A 22642-nucleotide genomic window follows, 5' to 3' on the forward strand; every position below is an offset into this window, starting at 1 on the left:
GAGAGTGTTCCATTCAAATTGAAGCCCAATACACAACCATTGTCCGCACCATAAAAAGAAAGCTTTGCTCGTGACTCATGCCTCTGCCTCCTCCTTTCTTTTCACCCATCTACCCAATATGCATCTTTGGAGATTCTTCTTAATTAGCCCCTCAAAAAAAAAAAAAAAGGCAAGAGTTACTCATAACCAAGTCTCCATTTTAATCATTAACCCAAGGGTCTACAAAAGCTTAAGCTTCACAAAAATTGGAAGTCTCACATTTTTGAAGCTTCCTCAAGTGCAACTAAGAAAACAAGTGATAAAATCACAACGCCGGCCAAATTAAGAAGACAAATAAAGAACATGAAAGTGAAACACAAAACTACAAAGATGGTAACCATATTGATCCATAGAGAAAGTGAGCTGGCTGCGATGAAAGGATTGAAGAGTAGTATGAAAGTGGCATTTTGATAGGATAAAGGCAAGTATAATGTATGGAATCATGATTTTTTTTTATGGAGAGGATGATGGAAGGGAGAGATGAAGGGAGGAAGGGATGGAGGAGGGAGGGAGAGAGGCAAGGAGTGATTAGAATCATTTAGGAATCATAAGAAGTGTGGATGAATGATCCGACCAAAAGCAAAATCCATCAAACCTCCACATGCGGCTTGCATCAAAAATCCATCAAACCTCCACATTCTCAATCCAATCCAACCAACTCAAATCAAAGTTGACAAGAATGTCCTTGATGAGCTTTCACATAAAAATACACACATCATGGGTTAGTGTTTATCGATAAACCCATGTGAGTTTATCGATGTTGGATCAAAGGCTAATATGAACATTGTCAAGCCTTGCGATCTATAGATTTTGCACATAATCACATGAGCTATTCACACTAATTATCTCCGATGTTCCAAATACCTATGATATCAACAATGACCATGAAGTGAACACAAATACGTTCTTTAAATATCAACGCACAAACAACAATTACCTTTTTTCCAAAGCCTAAGTTCGACACTTGTTTAAGAAAGTATTCTTGAAAGTTGGGACCAAAGAGAGAGGAAGGGGGCACAAGATAGTACCATCAACAACACTAAAGGTGTTTGACAAGTGCTTGAAGACGTTGATGTTACGAGCAACTCATGAGTAATATCCACTTTCTTTCACTTCATTCACCATAAGCTGATAGTCAAGGCGCCGTGTTGGGACAAAGAGAAGCTGCCATCAACAGCCAAACATTAGCAAAGGTACAAACGTATTGATGAGAAGATTTAGAAAAACTCACTCGCTCGATCACTTGTTGACGGTCCATCCACCACAGTCAAACAAAAACTGAGGGTGCAATCGCTTCTAACTACGTTCTAAAGTGGTGGCATCCGCATACAGAGCTCACAAAGAAGTTCCACCGTCTTTTGCGACAACCCTTTTAACACATGCACCCTCAAGTTGCACAAAGTCATTTACAACAAAAGCCTCAATGAACTCTGAAAGATAGATCTGTCACAAAAAGGTTACTGTATGGTGAGATTCCTCGTCAAGAAGATCAACGCGCTTGTTGAGTTTTCCTCTAGGGCTGAGTTTTTTGTCAAGCTAAGATTCAAATGGACGATTCTTGCTTCCAGCTATAGGAGATTCAACAAGAACTGAATTTTTTTTACTCTAAAGGTTTTTATTAATCAATGTAGGTGATTCAAGGTCCACAGGACAAGCCAATGAAAAATCAATGTAGGTGATTTAAGGTCCAGAGAACCAACCAATGAAAAATCAGCAAAGCTTACATCTACATAAAATTGCTCATGTCAATGCTCTAAGTCAAATGCTCAAGCTAAACACAGCTCACAAAATAATAACAATTGCATGACCAACCGTCGATAGGAATATCCATTGAAGCAAGTGAAGGAAATCTTGCATACAGATGCTTAAGCAAAGAAACTAAGAACTTGAGAATAACACAGTCATTGCACTAAAGTGTCTTGGTTATATAGGAGGAGAGGGGAGAGAAGATAGATTAGGGAGAGGGGAGAGAAGATAAATAAAGGTTGTATGTTTTTATGATGAGGAGAGTTAATGTCTCACATTCTACAAGGTGAGCCTTAGTAAAGAGTAGTAATAATAATAGTTAGTAGTATGCTATGAACAATATTTTGGTTTTTCATGATTACACTTTTTAAACATTATTTTCATACAATTGTACAATTTCAAAATTCTAAATCATGACACTCTCAAGTGTTAATTATAGAGACTCGTGAAAATACAGAATATTGTTTAAAATTCAACATAGCTTACATATATAATCAGGAAGAACATTTTGCTATTTAAAATAAACTCTGCATGGAATAAATATCAAATAGATTTTAATTTAGATAAACATGTTTAAAAATATTATTTTGTGTAATTAATTAATCTTCATCAATATTTAGATTACCAAAGAGTAAAATTTCTACAATGTGTATTTTAAAAATGTAGAAATATTATTCACCTTATTTTCCAAGCAAATATCCAAACAAATTGAACTGAGATCTTCAAAAGCTTTAACTGTTTTTTAATATTGCTTTATTATTATTACACATGGCTCACAGCCATAATTATTAATCGCAGAATGCAACTATCTCTTTAAAATTCCCCCGAAATCCAAAACTAATATATTCATCATCGCTACAATATAACAAAATCTTCAGATCTTTCACAGGTCGAATTTATTTTTTACCCCCCCAAAATATTCGCATCTTTTTTACACCATAAGCTCAGAGAATAACCAAACAATGGACATGAATCCATATCCATAATAGGTACACATTCATAATCATAGCTTAACAAATTCCGAATCACATGCCAATTTAGAGCTTGCTCAGCATTCTCTTTTCATCTGAAACATCTAAAAATGTCCAGGCAATAAGGGAGACATCATTGCAAACACCCCATCCTAAAACATGCTTACCACAAGGAAAACGAAATCCTATGCAGCAAAGAATGCATTCTGGTGCCAATTATCAGACACGTGATACACCAGCATGAAACCCAAAATCTAGATGAGGCAAAGCTCACGGGGGAATTTACAAAACTGCTGCCAAAGATATGCTGGACTGATCCCGAGCAACCACATCCAAACTCCACCTAGGCCCGGCACACACATGAACATTTCCACTCACTAATTCCGAACCAGCTTGCAAACATCAAACAATGATAATAAGGCTACTGCTTGTCAAGTAAAAGGCAGATGACATTTTGGAAGACGAGAACAAGGCAGCATGACAATTTTGCACTCGCCAGCATGCAAGTCAAAAAGATGCAGTATGCAAAACCCTAAGCGATGCCTTAACACTAGGTTGGTAACCTAACAGGACGTAAAATTGTCCTTTCAGGGTTTTGAAAAAAACCTCCAAAACCATAGTAGATCCACTCATTTTGTAAAATCCTTTCATGACGTTATAGTTCAAGGCCTACTACACATGGAAAAAATAAGAAACTTGTAAAATTTCTCATCTTTTGGTCACACCAAGCCTCCAAAGTTGATGGACCAATACATTTTCATCAAAACAGTCATTTCTTACGTTTTGTTGCATAAAAATAAGATTAGGGATTTTTGTAGGACTTGAGATAAATTCCCTAGTTAACTTCAATGGGTTGGTGATCAGAACATATGATTGCTTCTCACTCACTATTTTTTGTCTTTCCAAAAGAAATAGGTACAAAAAAGTTGATTTTTTACCATTCTGCAAACCTATCATCGAAGTTTCTATAGCCACGCTCAATACAAATAATATATGCATGTTTTCTTAGTTCCCTATTGTCCTTTAGGTTCATAAAGAGCCGGAGCATGTCAAAAGAATAATACATCTCTTACCAAGGGGAATCTTGGGGACAAAGATGAAGTGCTAAATAAAGCAAACATGAAAAAACTGGGTTCAACATTATGATTTGTAGAATCCCATAAAAACTATTCAATATCTAGCCAAATTTGATCCTTATGACTAGATATGGTTACTACCTACAAAATGCATGTAGTTGTCACAAGAAACTAACAATATTGAAAAAGCTATACTTGATATACTAGAATGTTTCGTTTTCTTCTATAATTAAAAAATCAACCATCGTTGTCTATTAAGAAAAATAGGGTATTAGGTGCCCCAAAACTCAAGGAATATTACCTTTATGTTACAGTATGTGACATAGAAAATCAAAACTGCATTTGGATATCATGAAAGCCACCAAAAAAAATCATAGAAGAGCTAAAATTGGCTAAAAAACAGGATTTTACAATTTTTGTAATTTGGTCATAATGTACAACTTTAACATTTATTTCTCCCTAGAAGCATCACGACATGTTGAGGACTACTAAAGATAGTTCTCTAGCATTATAGACCTCACAAACATGAATTATAGAGTGGTATAGTTGCAAAAAGTTGAAAAAAGCCAAAAACAGGACCCGTTTTTTCACACAGTTTAGGTTGTGAAATGTTGTGCAAGGACAAGGTTAAAGATGGAATTGATATTCCAAAAAAATGTCGAGTTTTTTTCAGCTCATGAGACAACTTTCTAAACAGATAGCACCTCAAAATCCATTTTGAAACTCTTGACATGATTCAAGGAAAATGGTCACTTAACAGGACATAAAAGTGTCCCATTACCAACCTAGTGTTAAAGCCTCACTGCGATGCAAAAACAAATAATGACAACCTTTACCCTCATTGCGACGTTGGTGCATATACAACTAGCTTTACCCTCGCTGCGACGTCGATGCAAATGATGACAGCATTAGAGACGAACAACAGGGAAGAGGCGCCACCTGCAATTCCATCAAAAGGGCAACAAAGCATGTACTGAATTTACCCACACAAAAAACATCGCAAGACCATACCCTACAGGTTCAGCACAACAAAAAGAGTCCAACTGTCTTTCCTATTGCAGGAGCTTCTCATGAGAAGGTTCACTGTTGGCATCAAAACAGTTAAAATAAGGTACAGTCTACTGCAGCAGGTTTACGAATTCGCGCATCAAGAGAGCCAACAACTACACCCAAGTAGTCATACCGTAAAACCTTCATCAGCAGAGACAACACCGGCGCTATGCAGGGGCAGAAATACTCTACCAGAGCAAAACAAGTCAAAATGCTTCACAGCAAACAAGCCAAATCAATACCGGCATGAAGCAAATATTCACTTAATGCTTGCCAAATGCAACAGCTTACGGGTATGTGCTTCTAAGTGCCACTCTTTAGAGATGGGCGCAGGTGGAATATGGAGTGCGGATGCTGCAAGAGCCGGCCGAGAGAAGAGAGAAGCCGCGAGTAAGCTCCACACGGTGCAGCCTCGCCATGGCCGACTCACACATAGGCGCACAGCGAACTACCACCTTACCCAGCAAAGGCTTGCAATTGGTAAAGAAGACTAATAATGAATGGCAAAACCCTAGACGTCTTATCACTGCTCCTCAAATGATAAGCCAACATGGCCAAACCCTTATCCCTACTCCTACCAACCTCCTAGGATACCCATCTCCTTCGGAGAGTGGTCACATTAATCATGCTTTTCCAACCACTTTAATCATGCCACATAGTGGTTCTTGAAACAAATCCACAAAATGAACAAAATAAATAAAAAATATTTTAGCCGGCAAAAAGACAATGCATCGCTATAGCCTTTGCTCTTTCGGCAGGCCAAAAAATGGGAGTTGTTGACGACAACATGAAGTGGTTGGTGTCCATATTGTAGGGTCCTTTTTGCGCTCTTCGCACCCATATATCGTGTTTATCTAGGACATGGCTATAGTTCTCATAATTTCTTGATTAATCAAGAGCCATTTAATTGATATTGATAGAGAGAGAGAGAGAGAACACGCTACTCCACAACATGAAAAAATAGAGGGAATAAATGATAGAGAAAACATTGCATATGCCACAATAAGCAAAAATAGAGAGAGAGAGAGTCAAAAAGTATGCAAGAGAAAAAGACACACATACATACTAATTTTAAGAGTAATTTTAAACAGTACCTTTTGTGGTTTAGATTGTGGTCTTCATTTTTGTTGACTCTTGCTCGGTTTAGGTCTTGCTCGAAAAGTCTCGCTCAGAGTTTGAAACTCCTCTAGAAAAGCTAAGTATGTGCTTGAGGTGCTTGTTGTCCTACTTGAGCTAACTAAGGTGCTTGAGGTGCTTGTCATGCTTGATGACTCATTAGGAATTGAATGGGGTATAGGAGGGCCTCTTTATTTGGCAGTTTAAGGGAATTCTTAAATCTTAAGCCAAGTTTGACCAAACCTAAAAGAGAGGGCAAAAATGCCTATGCTGAGATTTTTTTTAAAGCCATTTTCATATTTTGAATTTGAAAATAGTCTATTTAGTAACCCAAAAGAGAGGTGGGTAAATGAATTTTAAAATGTCCTCTTCTCACCCTCTTCTCTCTCTAACATATAAAACACTCTCTCTCACTTAGAACTCATTAAAGACGGCACTTTTCAACCCCGCGCCAGAAAAGCTAATTTTCCACATTCTCTCACTGAATTCTCTCTCTAAAACGTGAGCCAACTCTCTCTCTTTCTTTCCCCCCTTTTCTCTCTTGTCACTTCCTCTCCCAATCATTAAGGAAAATTCGTGGCTGCCTCTTTCTGAAAAAGTACAGATCCTCCAAGGTTGCAGATCTTCCCTCTCTCCCACTCTCTCTTCCTTTATTGTCTTTCTATCTTCCTCTGTGTGTGTGTGTGTGTGTGTGTGTGTGTGTGTGTGTGTGTGTGTGTGTGTCACTAACCCTCACGCACATTCCTATCACCTACGATAAACGCCGTATTATTTATTTGGTAGAGTCAAGTACCGGGCTTGTCGGTCCAATAGGAAAAGGGTAAGAGTGATCGCTGATGAGAGGCGCACTCTAACAGGAACATTCAAGGGTTAGTTGGCTAAGTATGGGTGCTCAAGTGTGAATGGGGCGAGCTCATACAAAAGTCACCTAAACCTAAAAATCTCTCATTCTCTCATTTGTGCAATTGAAGAGTGCTCTTGCTCCATCTCCATTTTCTTCTCCTTCATCTCCTTGTGTGTGTGTGTATGCATGAGAGAGAGAGAGAGAGTGCGATTGAGCATTGCGACGACGGCACGACGGCGGCGAAGCGGTTGAGCGCGGCGCAATGGCGGCTCCTTCTACTTCGCCGTGAAGAATCCTCCACAAAGGCAAGCATAGGGCGGTGAGTGACACACCCTTGCTTTCTTGAGCTTGCTAGATTAGTCTAGTTGTGTGCTTGGAGCCATTTTTGCCTCGCACACAGTATATTGGCAAGTCCCTTGCATTGACACGTGCAACAGGCGCACATATTTTTGGCACCGCTGCCGGGGAATGCCATACACTAAGCTTGAATGGCACCCTATGCTTCTTTGTGGTGTAATTTCAATTGTAGGAAAGGTAGAGAAGGAAGGTGTGTGTGTTGAAAAGGAGTTTGTTTTGATGCTGTGTATTGTTTTGTTAATATGGAATTGAAAGGTACTGTGTTTTTTCTGTCATAAGGTGTTAGGATTAAGGTAGTAGATCCATAATACTAGTTCTATGTAAAGTACAGTAAGTAGTAAGTAGATCTATTAAAGTTAATGAGTTACTGTAGTAGTGTGTTAGTGTGTAACAATAGTTGTATTAATTGTAAGTAGGTAGGTTAGGGGTGTGTGCTCGCGCACACAGCGCGGCCCCTGCAACCTTATCCCAAAAAAAATTAAAAAAAAATTAAAAATTAAGAAAAATTAAAGGTAGGACCGGGATTGGGAATATCCCCCAGACCCAAGCCCAAGCTCATGCTCAAGCTCAGGCCTCAGTCGCCTTACGTATTTTAGCCTCACATGTAATTAAAAATCGACCTTTTTGAGGACCAACAGAGCTTCAGGTGATCGAACGTTGTGTTGTAAAGCACACCGCGACCCTCTGAGTGATACGCTCTTTTCAAGCTATCACACACTTTAATAGAAAAACCGATCATAAAAAAACATTAAAAAACATCAAAAAACGAGTGAAAACAGACGCCTAAGAAAGTAAGTGATTAACCTTTGAGGTTATTTGCCGACGCTTGTAGGGTTCCAAAGGCACATGCATCTGTGCTCTGGTTGTGTGCTAGAGACGGAGCACCTAGAGAGAATTTTGACTTACGTGAGTTCTCTTTATTCACCTACCTTAGGTTTCGGGCCCTCGGTGGGGACCCAAGGTAGTACAAACCAAGACCCAAACATAGCGGCTAGTGACTCTTCCTCTGACTACGACGTCATGGAGGGTTTCCCAATGCCTAATCTTGATAGCTCAAGCCAAGACATGCATGCCATGGGGCCGCGGTCCGGGCCGAGCGTGCTTACCCGCTTGAAGGAAACCTTTAGTAGAGCCACATGCTCCGAACAAAGAGCTAATGATGTAAATGAGGGTGGTGGGGAAGTAAATTCTCCATTCATGACCAACGTAGACCCTATGCCCTTAGAGAATGTGCACGTGAATACTCCATTCACTGCACCCCCTGACTCTTTAGAACTATTCCCCTCTGAGGTTATATTACCTGATGGTAGAAGCCTTTCCGAAGTACAAGAGGTTGAGCGATATATCATTGCGGCTAGGGAAAAGGATATTAAGAGCTTACGCAAGGCGGAGCAACGAAGAGAGTTAAAAGCAAAAGCTCCTATGTCAATATCATTGCTAGGAGAGAAATCGAGTGCTTCTGAATTAGCGACCACTAAGGGTCAACCCATAGAGAGCCACATTACATCTAGCTCAAAGGACACCCCTAGCACCTCAAGCTTAGATGGAGCGTTCTTAAATGAGAACTAGGAGTACGAACTATAAACAAAAACTCTAACCTACCTATACACAGGTCACACCTATCACGTGGGTTGGTTAGATGTCCTACAATCCACAATGGGTGCTACTAGTGTGGAGGATCAACAACAAAGATTTTATGAGTTCATCCATAGGGTTATTGAGCTAGAGAGACATAACAAGGGGATCCACATGCCTTCAATGGGTCTCATGAGATTCTTGGATACAGAGAAGGCTAAATAACCAACTTTATTGCAAATGGAGACTCCCTCGATAAGTCTAATGGATCCTCCATATGTTGTTTTGCCAGGGGTCTCAGTGCAATCTGAGCCCACAAGTGATAGCTTTACTTTTTCAAGTCTAGCTCATCTTTCCCTTGATGACACCATAGCTACCATGCCTACCCCAATGATGGGCATGCCAAGAACACACCATGGACCTCATTTGTTAGTAAAGCACCACTACATGGTAGCTCAATGCCTGCAACAGTACCTACAAGTGTGTACCAAGCGTATATACCTATAGGTCCTCATACTCATGTAGTCCCTACCCCTCCCATTGTTTCAACTACCAATGCTCCACAACCATAACACCCAAGTTCTTATTTCCATGGGACAATACCGGCTAGCATTAGCATGTCACGTCCGATGTCTGCTATGCCTAGGGCCACACATATGAACTTTGGATTGCCACATGGCACAACACCGTACCAAACGTGAAATCCAAGGGCTTCCTATGTGCCAAGACCAATGCCAATACCTACTCCACATGTAGTCTCTAGAGCACCTCCACCCACGGTTCCTCCTCACTTAGGTGACTTGCCAACATTTGCTCAAGCTATCGGCCAATCTATTGCTAAGAATATGCGTAACACGCCTGATAGAGAACCTAGAAGTAAAGCAGTACAAATAGCCAAGCTCACACAAAAATTTAGTGGAGACGAGGATGTGAGAAAGCATATCGAAGTGTTTGAACAAATATGAGATTCTTTAGGAGAACACAATGACTTGCATAAGAGTAATGCTTTAAGCCTAACCTTAAGTGGGAAGGCAGGGGATTGGTATAGAACCCTAAGGGTGGAAGAAAAAATGAATTACCCTACTCTTAGGAGACTGTTCTTAAAAGAATACATACGAGAGGGAGTGCTTTGGGGTGTAGCCTCTCAACTCCATAAAGCCCAACGAGAGGAAGGAGAGTCGGTGAGAGACTTTATTAGTTGCTTGACGCATTTGAATTCTCGTTGTAATCCAAATGAGCACTTCAATAAAAATCAATTGCTTGATAGATTCATTAGGGGATTACGACATGAGGATATCTATAATGGCCTAGTCATTAGAGGTATCACCACTTGGGAAGCAGTCACCACCAATGCGATCCAATTGGAAGATAATTTAATGATTCAAGGAGAAAGAGTGTCTATTGAGTCTAAATCTATTAGCTTGCAAGCATCGCGGCATCAGCCAATGACCCTAAATCCTATTGCTAAGGAGCCAAAGATATCTGATATGACTTCAGCAAATCTCACCAAGGCCATTCAAGAGAGTCTTAGAGACAATCGTGCTCCGCAAAACAATCATATGTATCCAAGAAGGGAGCAACAATGGTGCTCAGTATGCTATGGACCCCATAGTAGCAATGAATGCCCTACTTTTAGAGTAAAAAATCAATGGGAACTGCAATGCCTGTGGGAGGTATGGTCATCAAGCTAAGGATTGCATAGTATTTAAGCGCATGATGACCAATAGACCAACCTTAGCATGGACAGACACACCTCGAGTGCCTACATTGATGCCGGCCTTACCTTTTGAACAAACGTCACAACACATGGTCCCTAGGCCCAAAAAGTTGTTCAAACACCCTTACCACCTCCAGTGCAGGACCGCAACCACCACATCCGAGAATCACTTCTATGAATCAAGTGGGTTGTGAGTCATCTATTGCTTGTTTGGAAGGCTGTGAGGAGGATCTAGATCCTAATATTGCCAATGGGATGGATGCGCTTGAAGAAAGTCCACAATACTACATGGAGGACTATTGGGGACAAGTCAAACATGTCTATCAAATCGTTGCTCTTGCTGCAAGAGGCCAAAATATCAATTACACTACTAAGAGACCACCTCTTCAATGCTATGAGTGTGGAGGTCCACATCGTGTGGCCGAGTGCTCTATTAGGCTACAAAAGAATGCCACACTCATGCAAACCAATCAAGCGAGCACGTCTACAATGCCGATACTCATGTGTACTCGATGTGGCATAGATCATTTGATTTCCCAATGTCCAGATAATCCAAATGCACCAAAGATCATGCCATTAAACTTGATTGAGGTTACCGAGGAGCCATCACAAAGTACACCTGTGGTACCAGTAAACGTACTCACACGATCAATGCTCCAAAAAGAAAATTATATTCTCTTTGAGGAAAGAGACACGGAATCAATTGCCCAATCTCAGAAAAAGAAGAAAACACGAAGGAAGAGATCGCAAAAAGCAGCGAAGTCAGACCCCGGTTCAAAGACCAACATAGGGACTAGTGACGACCCCATATATATGAATGATGCTGAAGAGGATTCTGATTCAAGAGAAACCATGGATACCAAAACGACCACTAAGATAGAAACCAACAAGGGATCTTCATGAGCCACAATGGCTAGGATCCAAGAAGAAGATAGGAACTTATCCAAACCCTACAGAGGAGATCAAGCGAGTCAAGCAATTAAGGAGTTTGGTAGAAGATACGCAAAGGAATCTAGAACCAGCACCTAGGCAGATCCAAATTATAGACACGGTGTTCCCGATGCAACAACAAGCTCACCAAGTCCATAGACCCTTAGCCATACCTAGTGTCATCCAAGAAGAAAGTGACTTAAAGTCATGGGAAAGTGGGCGTACGCACTTCTTGATGGAAAGAATGTTTACAGAGGGACTACCTGATCCTATAGAAGATAAGAGATCCCATCTTCCCCACGTCAAGGGACTGAAGCCCAAAAGGTGCCGGTAAACATTGCCAAATTAATGAATTTCATGTCTTCAGAAGTTAGAACCACCATCATGTCCAAACTATATAAAGACCTTGAGCTAGTCTCAGTTCTTTGAGCCTTCCTCAATGGAGAACTAAAGTTTGGGCTACCACAATTTGCACAGATGGATGGAGCTGGGGAGATGCCAATAGAGGAGGAACACTTAGATCCACAACCCAACCTAGATAAGAACCTTGTTATAGAAATACCTGTTAACAAGTTGGGACAATACTTTGAGGGTGATGAATCCAATGCGACCATGCCAATCACTACTAAGGGATTAACTGTGAAGGGAATCCTTGATGGTGGTGCTGGATTTAGCATTGTGACTAAAAATTGATGAGAAACTATGGGAAGACCTCACCTTGCTACCACAACCATAGTAGTGAAGATGGTCAATGGGTCTATTGTTAAACCTATTGGGATGCTAGAAGACCTCAAGATCAAGGTCTTTGGACATAAAATAAGATTTACCTTCGTTGTTATGGATTTCTTCAAGCACACTATGGCATCGAAGATGATCTTAGGACGTCCTTTCATGGGGGAAGCAAAAATGGTGCATGACTGGTCTAAAAACCATGTCTACTTGCAGTTCCAAGATTCTGTCATTCGAGTGGATCTTGTAATTGGTCGAGCACATCCTCTAGGAAATAGGTTCATTATTGATCATAGATTTGACACCACAGTTCACTCGGCCCCATTGCAGTATTGTTACACGTGTAAAGCGGACACTGATGTTGGGGAAAATTCTCCTTATATGGATGTACTACCTGGGATGACTGAGTCGGACAATGTGGATTGGGTCCACCTAGCAGCAACCATAGACACTTGGGAAAACAGGGGGACAACATGGGTAACACCTGAGGGGGATGAAATGCCACCATTCGTACCCTTAAATATGCTAGAAGCAATGCATATAGCTTCTGACAAAACTCATCCTCATATAACAAAGAAAACATACAAGTGGGTCCCTAAAGCTTCTTTAGCGACCATAGCTAGTGCTAAAAGACAGGAGCGTGGTAAGAGACATCCCACTCGCTCCAAGAAATGTAAGGAAACTTGGTGATGGATTCATAAATGACTATTGGAAGCCCAAGGCTACTATCAAGGAAATGATCAAATCTGGGTGCCAAAACGTAGATTGTGTTCTTACCTGTCACCTGACCCATGTGAGTCAAACCCTGTGACGACAAAGACGATGAAATATCGTGGGAAAGGAAAAATCATAGAACACTATGCACCGGATCCGAAGCTAGTATGGGTTCCCAAGCGAGAAAAGCTTGTTCAACCATAGAAAAAACAAATAAAGCTTCTAGCTCCTCATGTAATGCATCCATAGAGGTAAAAGCTTCTACACAGCCTCCGTCTACAATAGTGGACCTCCATGAAGCTACAAAAGAATCCACACCTCCCAATGTTCAAGCATCACCTGATGAACCACTTCAAGTTCGATCCTGGGAGAGTACCTTACCACCCTTGCAACTCGATGAGGCACCTACGGTAATAGAAAACTACTGGCAAAAATCCTCACCTATTACCAACTGGAACAATTGGTTTTAAAGGGTGATGAGTACATTTCAAATAGTATGACCTACCCAAGGAAGGGGGGAAGTCTTCATTCACGTCAGCCTACACATTCACATCTGGTACACTGAAATAGAAACGTATGTCATCAAACACCTTTGATTCTCATCACTTGAGTGATGGAGGGTAGGTAGGATTGGTACGATAGGAGTGTTTCTATTTTAGAGTTTAGTGATTAGCAAAGTTCCTTTTTCCCACTGATGTACCTCCTAGAGGTATTCTTTGTGTTTCCTCATGTGTACAGGAACGTGATGCTGTGGTTAGGATTTGAACCTTCATGGAATCTTTCTCTCGTTCACACTTCAAATCAAGTGCAACCATCAACACAAACAGGTGTTTCTTGTCCATTAGCATGGTCCCTTATCTTTTTTGCATCTATGTTTGTCTGCTTTAATTGTGATTGGTAGCATAATATTCGGCGCACTTGCTTAGTATCAAACATTAAATTCGATGTAATTTTTGTCATAATCACTTGTCTAGGTTAAAAAATCAAGCAGTCCGACTAAGCTAGTTTGACCAAGCTAGGTGTTACAGATCTTCTCTTAATACCATGGGGAATGCCTTCCTAATAATCAATGGTTACTTAGGTTCTTAATCCGATTTAGGCAGCATTGTGTGAAATGTACTAGGGCTTTCTAGTGGGCTTAGTCCCTATTGACCTTTAGCTTAAGTATTATAAAGGGAGTTTACTAATGTGATGAGCCTGGGGAGGGTAAGAGTCTTATATGACCCTCCAAAGTTACAAAGTTAAAATGCTGGAAACAAACAAACAAAAAAATTAAATTAAAATCAAAGTTCCACAATGTAAAACCTTAAGCTGGAAGAGAAATCTCAGCTGGATTTGGTGCTTCACTCACATGTATCGCCTATGATACTAGAGCCCTAGAGGTTCCCAGTGTGGGCGCTTTTCCTTGAAAAGTAAAAAACCCAAGGCATACAAAATAAGCACACACATCAAAATTTAAACAATGTGAAAAGACTTTCGGGGATCAAAGAAAAGGAAATAAGTCAAGCGATGATTTCATGAGCAATTCCTTTTGTCGTAGCTTAGCTACAAGGTCTTCTAGGTATAGCCTCTATTCAGCCCTCGGACATGAAATACTTGGCCCTCGCGATTAAACAGTTTAATTGACCAAAGAAAATTGAGAAGCTTGCCCATGGTATTAATAGTTGCTCTCTAGTGTCTTTCGACCGTTAAATTAGCAAACCCAGACTTGTTTAGTTTTTAACCTTTACAACTATTTATGCGTTGGATTATATTACAATTTAATGTTTATTATTGATAAGTGGTTTAAAATTTTGTTACCAATCAATTTGTCAGCCCACAACTGCATATGCTTTTTAATCGTATATGAGAATGCAATTACTGTGCCAATTTTGTTTGATTTTGCAGTGGCTGAAGAAGGCTAAGGACACTCATCTCAAAGGCTCTTCCACCTCGACGAATGAGCTTCAACTCAATAGCTTCTGAGGACAGAATCTACATTAGGAAGGGGGGCATGTTAACCCTCATGCACATTCCTATTACCTGCGATAAACGCCGTATTATTTATTTGGTAGAGTCAGGTACCGAGCTTGTCGGTCCAATAGGAAAAGTGTAAGAGTGATCGCCGATGAGAGACGCACTCTAACAGGAACATTCAAGGGTTAGCTGGCTAAGTATGCGCACCCAAGTGTGAATGGGGCAAGCTCATATAAAAGTTACCTAAACCTAAAAATCTCTCATTCTCTCATTTGTGCAATTGAAGAGTGCTCTTGCTCCATCTCCATCTTCTTCTTCTTCATCTCCTTGTGTGTGTGTGTGTATGCGTGAGAGAGAGAGAGAGAGTGCGATTGAGCATTGCGACGATGGCACGGCGGCGGCGAAGCGGTTGAGCGCGGCACAGCGGTGGCTCCTTCTTCTTCGCAGTGAGGAATCCTCCACGAAGGCAATCGTAGGGAGATGAGTGACACACCCTTGCGTTCTTGAGCTTGCTAGATTATTCTAGTTGTGTGCTTGGAGCCATTTGTAGCTTGCACACAGTGTATTGGCAAGTCCCTTGCATTGACACGTGCGATAGATGCTCTCTCTCTCTCTCTCTCTCTCTCTCTCTCTCTCTCTCATGGTTCTCCCACTCCAGCTCTAGTTGAGAGCAATGGAAAACTCCATTACCTTTGTGTGCAGCAGTATTTCACTCTCTACACTCATGATCAGCGATTCAAATTCAAAGGAGATTGAGATGCACTCCCCCTCTTTCTTCCCTCCACAACATATTCCTTTTCACCTATCTCTAAGTACTCTCCACTTCTTTGCTCCATAGCCACCTTCACCTGGTTGTAGCAGCCACCATTACACATTCTCACTAATTTGCTTCATTAACTAACACAAGTTTCATTCAATCCCCTATCACTGCAAGACATTACTAACAAGTCAAAATGATATTGATTAAACGCTAATTTAGAGCAAGAGTACGCTATTGTGTGACTTGGCACATCTAATCCCAATGCTGGAGACCAGTTACGGAACCTGGATGAAAGGCAATCAACTTATGGGTTGATGACCATATTTACCATGGCGATCCAATGACCAATGCATCACAACCTTTTCATAATGTCACTGAGCTACTACGTTTTATTGGAGATGGGAGAGACGGATTATTTGGCTATTTGGAGATTACATTCAGCTTTTGTCAATGAAAAGGAAGCAAGAAAACATCTCTATCTTGCCTATTCATCATGCAAGAGAAGTACGTGAAAGACATCCAACAAGTCAGAGAGGAAGCCAACAAGAAGACGAAGCATCTAAACGACAAGATGTCAAAGCTTATTAAAAAAGAAGAGCATCAAAAAATGGAGCAAGAGCACCGTCTAGACAATTATGTTCAGCTATAAACACTGCACGTAATATGTGCCGGTGGATCGATCATCTCACACACATTACATTGGGCTATCACATTCACAAGTGCAAGAGACATGCAATGTCTATGCTATCTTCAAGCAGTGGAGCTCAAAAGAAACGTTTCTGTCAAACTCGGTAGGAATACAAATGCAAGCTTCTAATTTCATACATTTTTTGTAGGTTGCTATAATATTATTTCAATGTGCAGGAACTTGGCTCGAATGATGATGGGAGTCGATTCCGATGTTGAAAATGATTGGACATACTCTGCTTCAGCATATCTTCAAACCAAAGGAGTTGGTGGAGCTATTGGATGATCCATCCAATGCTGGCATTGCTAATGTTTTGCGCCAAAAGTATTTTAGTGAGCTAAAGAGCATTGTGTTGCCTCAGGAGATGATGGAGATGTGTGATTGCATAGGAATAAGTTTCAAGGCCTACGAAGCTTTGTATAGACTTGTCACACTAGGTCACAGAGCAAAAGGTTTGTTTAGGTTGCTACCAACACCTTATAGTGTTAGCGTTGCGAAAAGGTGTATCAATAATGAAGTTGCAAGCTTGTTGGGTGGATTTCAATATGTGGTTGATGCCCTACCATTAGAAGAGAACAAATCCTTTCGTTACAAACGAGTTCAATAATGTTTATGTTGACTTGTTGAAGCTCCAAGAGTCAATGAGCAGACGTTATGGGTTGACACAAGAAGAGTGTGATGGAGTTATATTTGTGATGAAGATGATGAGTGACAGATTGTCAAAGGTCAATGGCTCAAAAGGGTAAGCGTTACGCTTATGAACAGAGCCTTGGTTGGCGTTGATGTTGAGCTAAATGCGAGTGAGAAGGGAAACACCTGTTTAGGTGTTCAGTCCGAGAAGAATATTTGGTGGCTGGCAGCATTTGATCTCCAACATGAGACACATGAGTCCCTCAAATGGTATTTTAATCACACACCAATCGTTGACATTATTTGGAAACAACAAGAAGGACAACGATTGCAGGTTTCATGTCTGGCTACGTTCCAAGTGGAGTGACATTTGGCAAGGGACCTGAAAACTCTCAAGTGCATGTTAGGATGCAAGCAAGGTACAATGACCCTCTTTCCATGCATTTATTGCTGCCACAGTAAAGTCTCATTAGGAACTGAGGGCAAGGATAAGGGTAAGGGTGGCAAAGCTACAATCAACTCTGCGAAAGGTAAGGTTAATGGTGGCAAATTTGCACTCAACTCTGCAAAAGGTGTGACCACTACACAAAAAGTGGGTAAAGCACTACAACAACGGTTTCAAGGTGTCCTCAGTTGTAACCAGAGTGTATTTCCTAATCGAGACATGGACGATCCAAATTAGGATCCTATTCTATTGATTCCTCTAATAAATGTGCATGTGTGCACTCTTCATGCCCGTCTACAAATTCTTGACAAGTTGCTTATTCTCCATATTAATTATGCTTGGAATATGAACCCTGTAGAAAGAAGGGAAGAGTGTATCAGAGAACTCGGATCTATCCTATCAAGTGTTGGCCTACATGGGGGTACATTAGAGTTATCAAAGGACAAGAAGGCATATAAAAGTACACAGGATCGTCCTAATAAAATATGTATGGGTGGTAGTAAAGCTAGGCATATGCTTTCAGACTATTCTGACTCCCAAAGTCCCAATGAGTTTCAATTGTGGAAAAAGGTGTGTGACGTTACCACCTACAAAGGTAATGAAGCAGCCTTAGGAATTAAGTGTGCTCGTGTGTGGCAGTCTGTAGATTATATGTTTTGTTTTCTTGAAAAGGCAAAGCTAACTTCTGCTGAGATACACACCTTAAAGTTTGTAATCAATAGTTTCACAGCGCAAATGGTGGATGCCTGGGGGGGGATGCACATAACACATTACATGGTGGGTTGAACACTTTGTCTTTACAGTAAAAAAACATCAGTGTTTGAATTAAGGTTTTATATTTTTTCCGCACATTCTTTTTGCTCATAGCTCATTTTTTCTTGAGACATTTGGTTCATTGGGCATCTAGAGTAGCCAAGGAATGGAGCACTCACACTATCAAGCAAAAGTAGTGTATTTTGAAAATACACGGCCTGGAGGCGAGAGAAAAAAGAACAATGCCCTACATGAAATGTTCAATTGGTTCTACAGTGTTTTAGCGAGGAGGGAAAGGAAGAAGACCAGCGTGCAAAGAAGCTTGAAATACAGAATAGAGAAAGTGGTTAGGGTGAGGCGATCACAATCATATCATACTTCTAGTGCAAAAGATTGATTCCGGGCGACAAGGCGACAAAATGGCACGCGTTGGGTAGAAAACCAATAAATCTTTGACACTAACCACTTATATATTAAACATACATTGTAATGCCACGTGATTTGTTGACGGACCAATCAGTGATTCCATGTAACAAGTTTCAACAATTTTGGAGTTTTTTTTTTAAAAATAGTGGTATTGTTGAGTTTTTAAGTTTTTTTCTTAAAAATAGTACTTTATAAGTCAAAACTCACAACTTGAAGTTCATTTCTTGTTTGTATATTCTAGAAGTTCCACTCAAGCACAAACACGCACGCACTCATATCTTACACCACATGGACGATTCACACGAGCAGACTGACACTACGCACAATAATACCACCATAGCCAGTCACACCACAAAAAATACGCATCCCAAACCCCATGCAAAATCTACGGCTTCAAATCCAACATCCCCAACCACAAGTGGATAACCGAGCACCCCAATCCGCTCCAGACACCCAAAAGCCTCTCCAACCATCAAATCCAGATGATTTTACCACCACGTGACATATTTTTGGTGGAGATCTCGGCGATATAAATCATGTCACTTGCACACCTTTGCCAGATCCCCCACCAATTTCACCTCTGCACAGAGCCACGCAAGAAACAAGAGAAACAGAATAAGAATATCGAGGTCCGCTTGAAAATCTGACGCCCTCGACTACTGTCACAACAACTGGTGCTCAAGGGACCATAGAAACCATGCCGCAAAAGTTTCCACCACGAGTAAAGCAAAGAGTAATCAAGGTTATAACACACGACCCAATTTCAAAAGCCCGCAATGCAAAGAGGAGGATAACCTTGGCTCTTGGTTGGATTTGCATCCACATGCCAAGAGAGTGTTGATGTAGGCTTCTATCTCACAAGCTTGGAGTAGGTGATGAGCTCTCCATTAAAGCTTGGGAAGAGATAGTCTTCTTTGCTTCACACATACACTGTGTGTGTGTGTGTGTGTGATAGTCTTTGCAAAAATCAGCCCCCCTCTCTCTCTTGGGCGAGCCCCCTTGCTATTTGCTCTTGCAGGCTCCCTATTGAACAATGCCAAGCTTAGCCAATGGTTATTAAGCAGCATAAGTGATAGCCTTCTGACATGTGTCCCCCTTTCCCCTTTTGTGAGATCTTTAGGTAATTTAATAATTAAACTAAACTCTCATTGGACCCCTTTGCCTCCTGGCCAATAGGAATCAGGCAAGCCATTGGGCTCCTGAATGCTCATTGGACCCCTTGGGAGACTGTCCAATAGTCTTCTAGGAGACTTAATTCTCATTGGTTCTTTTAAGTGTTTTTAAATTAATTAAACTAGATTTACTCTAGCCTAATTCTCATTGGTCCACCTCCAAGGCCATCCAATAGAAATTGGGCATACCTTGTGGGCATCTGGCCTAGGGAGCTGACATGTGTCCCTCATTCCCTTTGTGTAAAGGGGGCTTGTGTGTGTGTGTGTGTGTGTGTGTGGCTTTCTCTCTCATCCCCTAGAAGAAGGTCTCGCCCCCTCCCATGTAGGGATATGTGTTGACTTTGGAGAGCACACAAAGCATCCAATTCCCCCTAAGCTTTAACCCTTTGGACACAACCTTTGAATTTTGGAACCTTAGCATTTTGGAAGTCTTAATGGGCTGAACCTTAGGGTCTTTTTAGCCCATTGTTGCACATGGCTCTTTTGTAGATGGCCCCCCCTTTGGATCCCTATTTTCCCTCCTTTATATCCCTATTGTGGCCGGTCTGCTAGCTTAACCAATATTCTAGCTTTTTCTCCCCTGGCACTTCCCCACATTAAATGATCAGTTTAATATGAGAAAATCATTTAGGAGAATTAGATATTGATTATTATGACATTACCTCTCTTAGTACCTTTTTGCTAGTTTAGCGTAGTACTTTTGGTGGCCCGTAGGATTCTTGCCCGTCGTGTGCCTTAATTGAGCCTTGGGAAACTTTAACAAGACCCAATCGTTTTCTTTAAAGGCTTGGGCTCTTCTGTGCTTGTCAGCAGCAGCCTTTTGCCTTTGCTGTGAGATAGAGATAGCATCCTTAATCTTTTGAAAAGATTCTTGTAGGTCTCGGCTATACTCATCTACAGCGAAGATCTTCCCATGTACCTTAAGTAGCAAGGGACTTTTTTATCTTCCCTCGATTACCTCGAAAGGTGCTTTTCCCGTGGAAGTATGTACAGTGTTATTGTAAGCATACTCCACTAAGGGTAAGTACTTCTCCCATTGGGATCTTTGATCTACTTCCGTTACATAGGCTTTTAGTAGATCGAGAATGGTTAGGTTAGCTATTTCACTTTGGCCATCCGTTTGTGGATGATAGGCCGAAGAGAAGTTTAGCCTTGTCCCTAAATTCTCAAAGAGACCCTTCCAGAAATTACTGGTCATTCTAGGATCTCTATCCGACACTATGGACATTGGCAAGCCATGGTACTTGAAAATTTGTGAAATGAAGAGGGTTGCCATTTGATGGGCTTTGATAGTCTTTTTGACAGGTATAAAATGAGCTTGTTTACTGAACCTGTCTACTATCGTCCATATTCCCGTATTCCCATGGATAGACTTAGGCAGTCCAAAGATAAAATCCATGGATATGCTCTCCCATGGTGAATTAGGAATTGGCAAGGGTTGAAGCAATCCAAGTTGCTTCCCTCTATCAAATTTTGTCTTTTGGCATACCACACATTTAGAAACATACTCTTGTATGTTTGCTTTCATGGTAGGACAATAGAAATATGTTTCAATTCCCTTTAAGGTAGACTGAATCCCCCTATGCCCCGCATAAGGTGGAGCATGAGATTCATACATTACTTTCTCACGTAGTGAGTTAGTAACGCATAGTCTATTGCCATAGAGAAGATAACCATCTTGTAAAGTAAATGGTTCTTCTTTCTTCCCTAATGCAAGGGCTGAAATCACATCTCTAAAATCGGAATCAATAGCATACTCATCTATCATTGAAAATAGATCATTGTGACTTGCTATGGAAACCGCATTCACTCTCGGTCGTCTTGAGAGTGCATCAGCTACTTGATTATGCTTGCCAGCAATGTGAGCAATATGAAAATGAAATTGCGAAAGGAAATTTCCCCACCTCATTTGTTTGTCGGAGAGCTTGGTCTGTGTCATGAAGTACTTAAGACTTTGGTGATCCATTCGCAGAATGAAAGGAGTCCCCAAAAAATAGTGCTTCCATGAGTCTAAGGCATGTAGAACTGCAAGGAGTTCCTTTTCGTATATGCCTAGAGCTTTCTCAACAGGGTCGAGCCTTCGACTCTCATAGCCTATGGCATGCCCTTCTTGGAGCAAAACAGCTCCAAGGCAATCACCACAAGCATCACATTGGACCTCAAATGGTTTTGAGAGATCCGGTAGTGTAAGCATAGGTTGAGAGATAAGCTTTTCTTTAAGCTTTTCGAAAGCATTGTTCTCCTTAGCAGACCATGTATACCTAACGCTTTTCTTTGTTAGGTCATGTAATGGTCCCGCAATTTGTGAGAACTTTTCTATGAAGCGTCTATAGTATGCACACATACCTATAAAGCTTCTTAGTTCATGAAGATTCCTTGGTTTAGGCCATCCTTTTATTACCTCTAACTTTGATGGATCCATTTGGATGCCATCTTGAGAGATAATATGACCTAAATACTGAATCTCTTGCAAGAAAAATTCACTTTTCTTTCGATTAACATAAAGTTTATTCTCTCTCAAAACTTGAAATATTACCTGGAGGTGTTGCTTGTGTTCCTCCAATGAATTAGAGTAGATGATAAAATCATCAAAGAACACTCCAATGAAGGTTCGATGAGGCCTAAACAACTTCTCCATCAAGCGGTTGAATGTGGCTGGTGCATTGGTCAAGCCAAAAGGCATGACAATGTATTCGTAAAGACCAAATGTGGTGCAAAATGCGGTCTTTACAATGTCTTGATCAACTATCCTTATTTGATGATAGCCACTTTTTAGGTCAATCCTACTGAAGTAGGTCGATCCTTGTAGCTTATCTAATAGGTCTTCTACCCGTGGAATGGGAAACCTATTCTTGATAGTGATCCTATTTAGTGCTCTATAGTCGACACACATGCGATATGTGTCGTCTTTCTTTTGCACTAATAGCACAGGTGAACAAAATCGTGAT

The sequence above is a fragment of the Adiantum capillus-veneris genome, chromosome 14, assembly GCF_014529385.1.
Source record: "Adiantum capillus-veneris isolate H3 chromosome 14, ASM1452938v2, whole genome shotgun sequence".
Lineage (NCBI taxonomy): Eukaryota > Viridiplantae > Streptophyta > Polypodiopsida > Polypodiales > Pteridaceae > Adiantum > Adiantum capillus-veneris.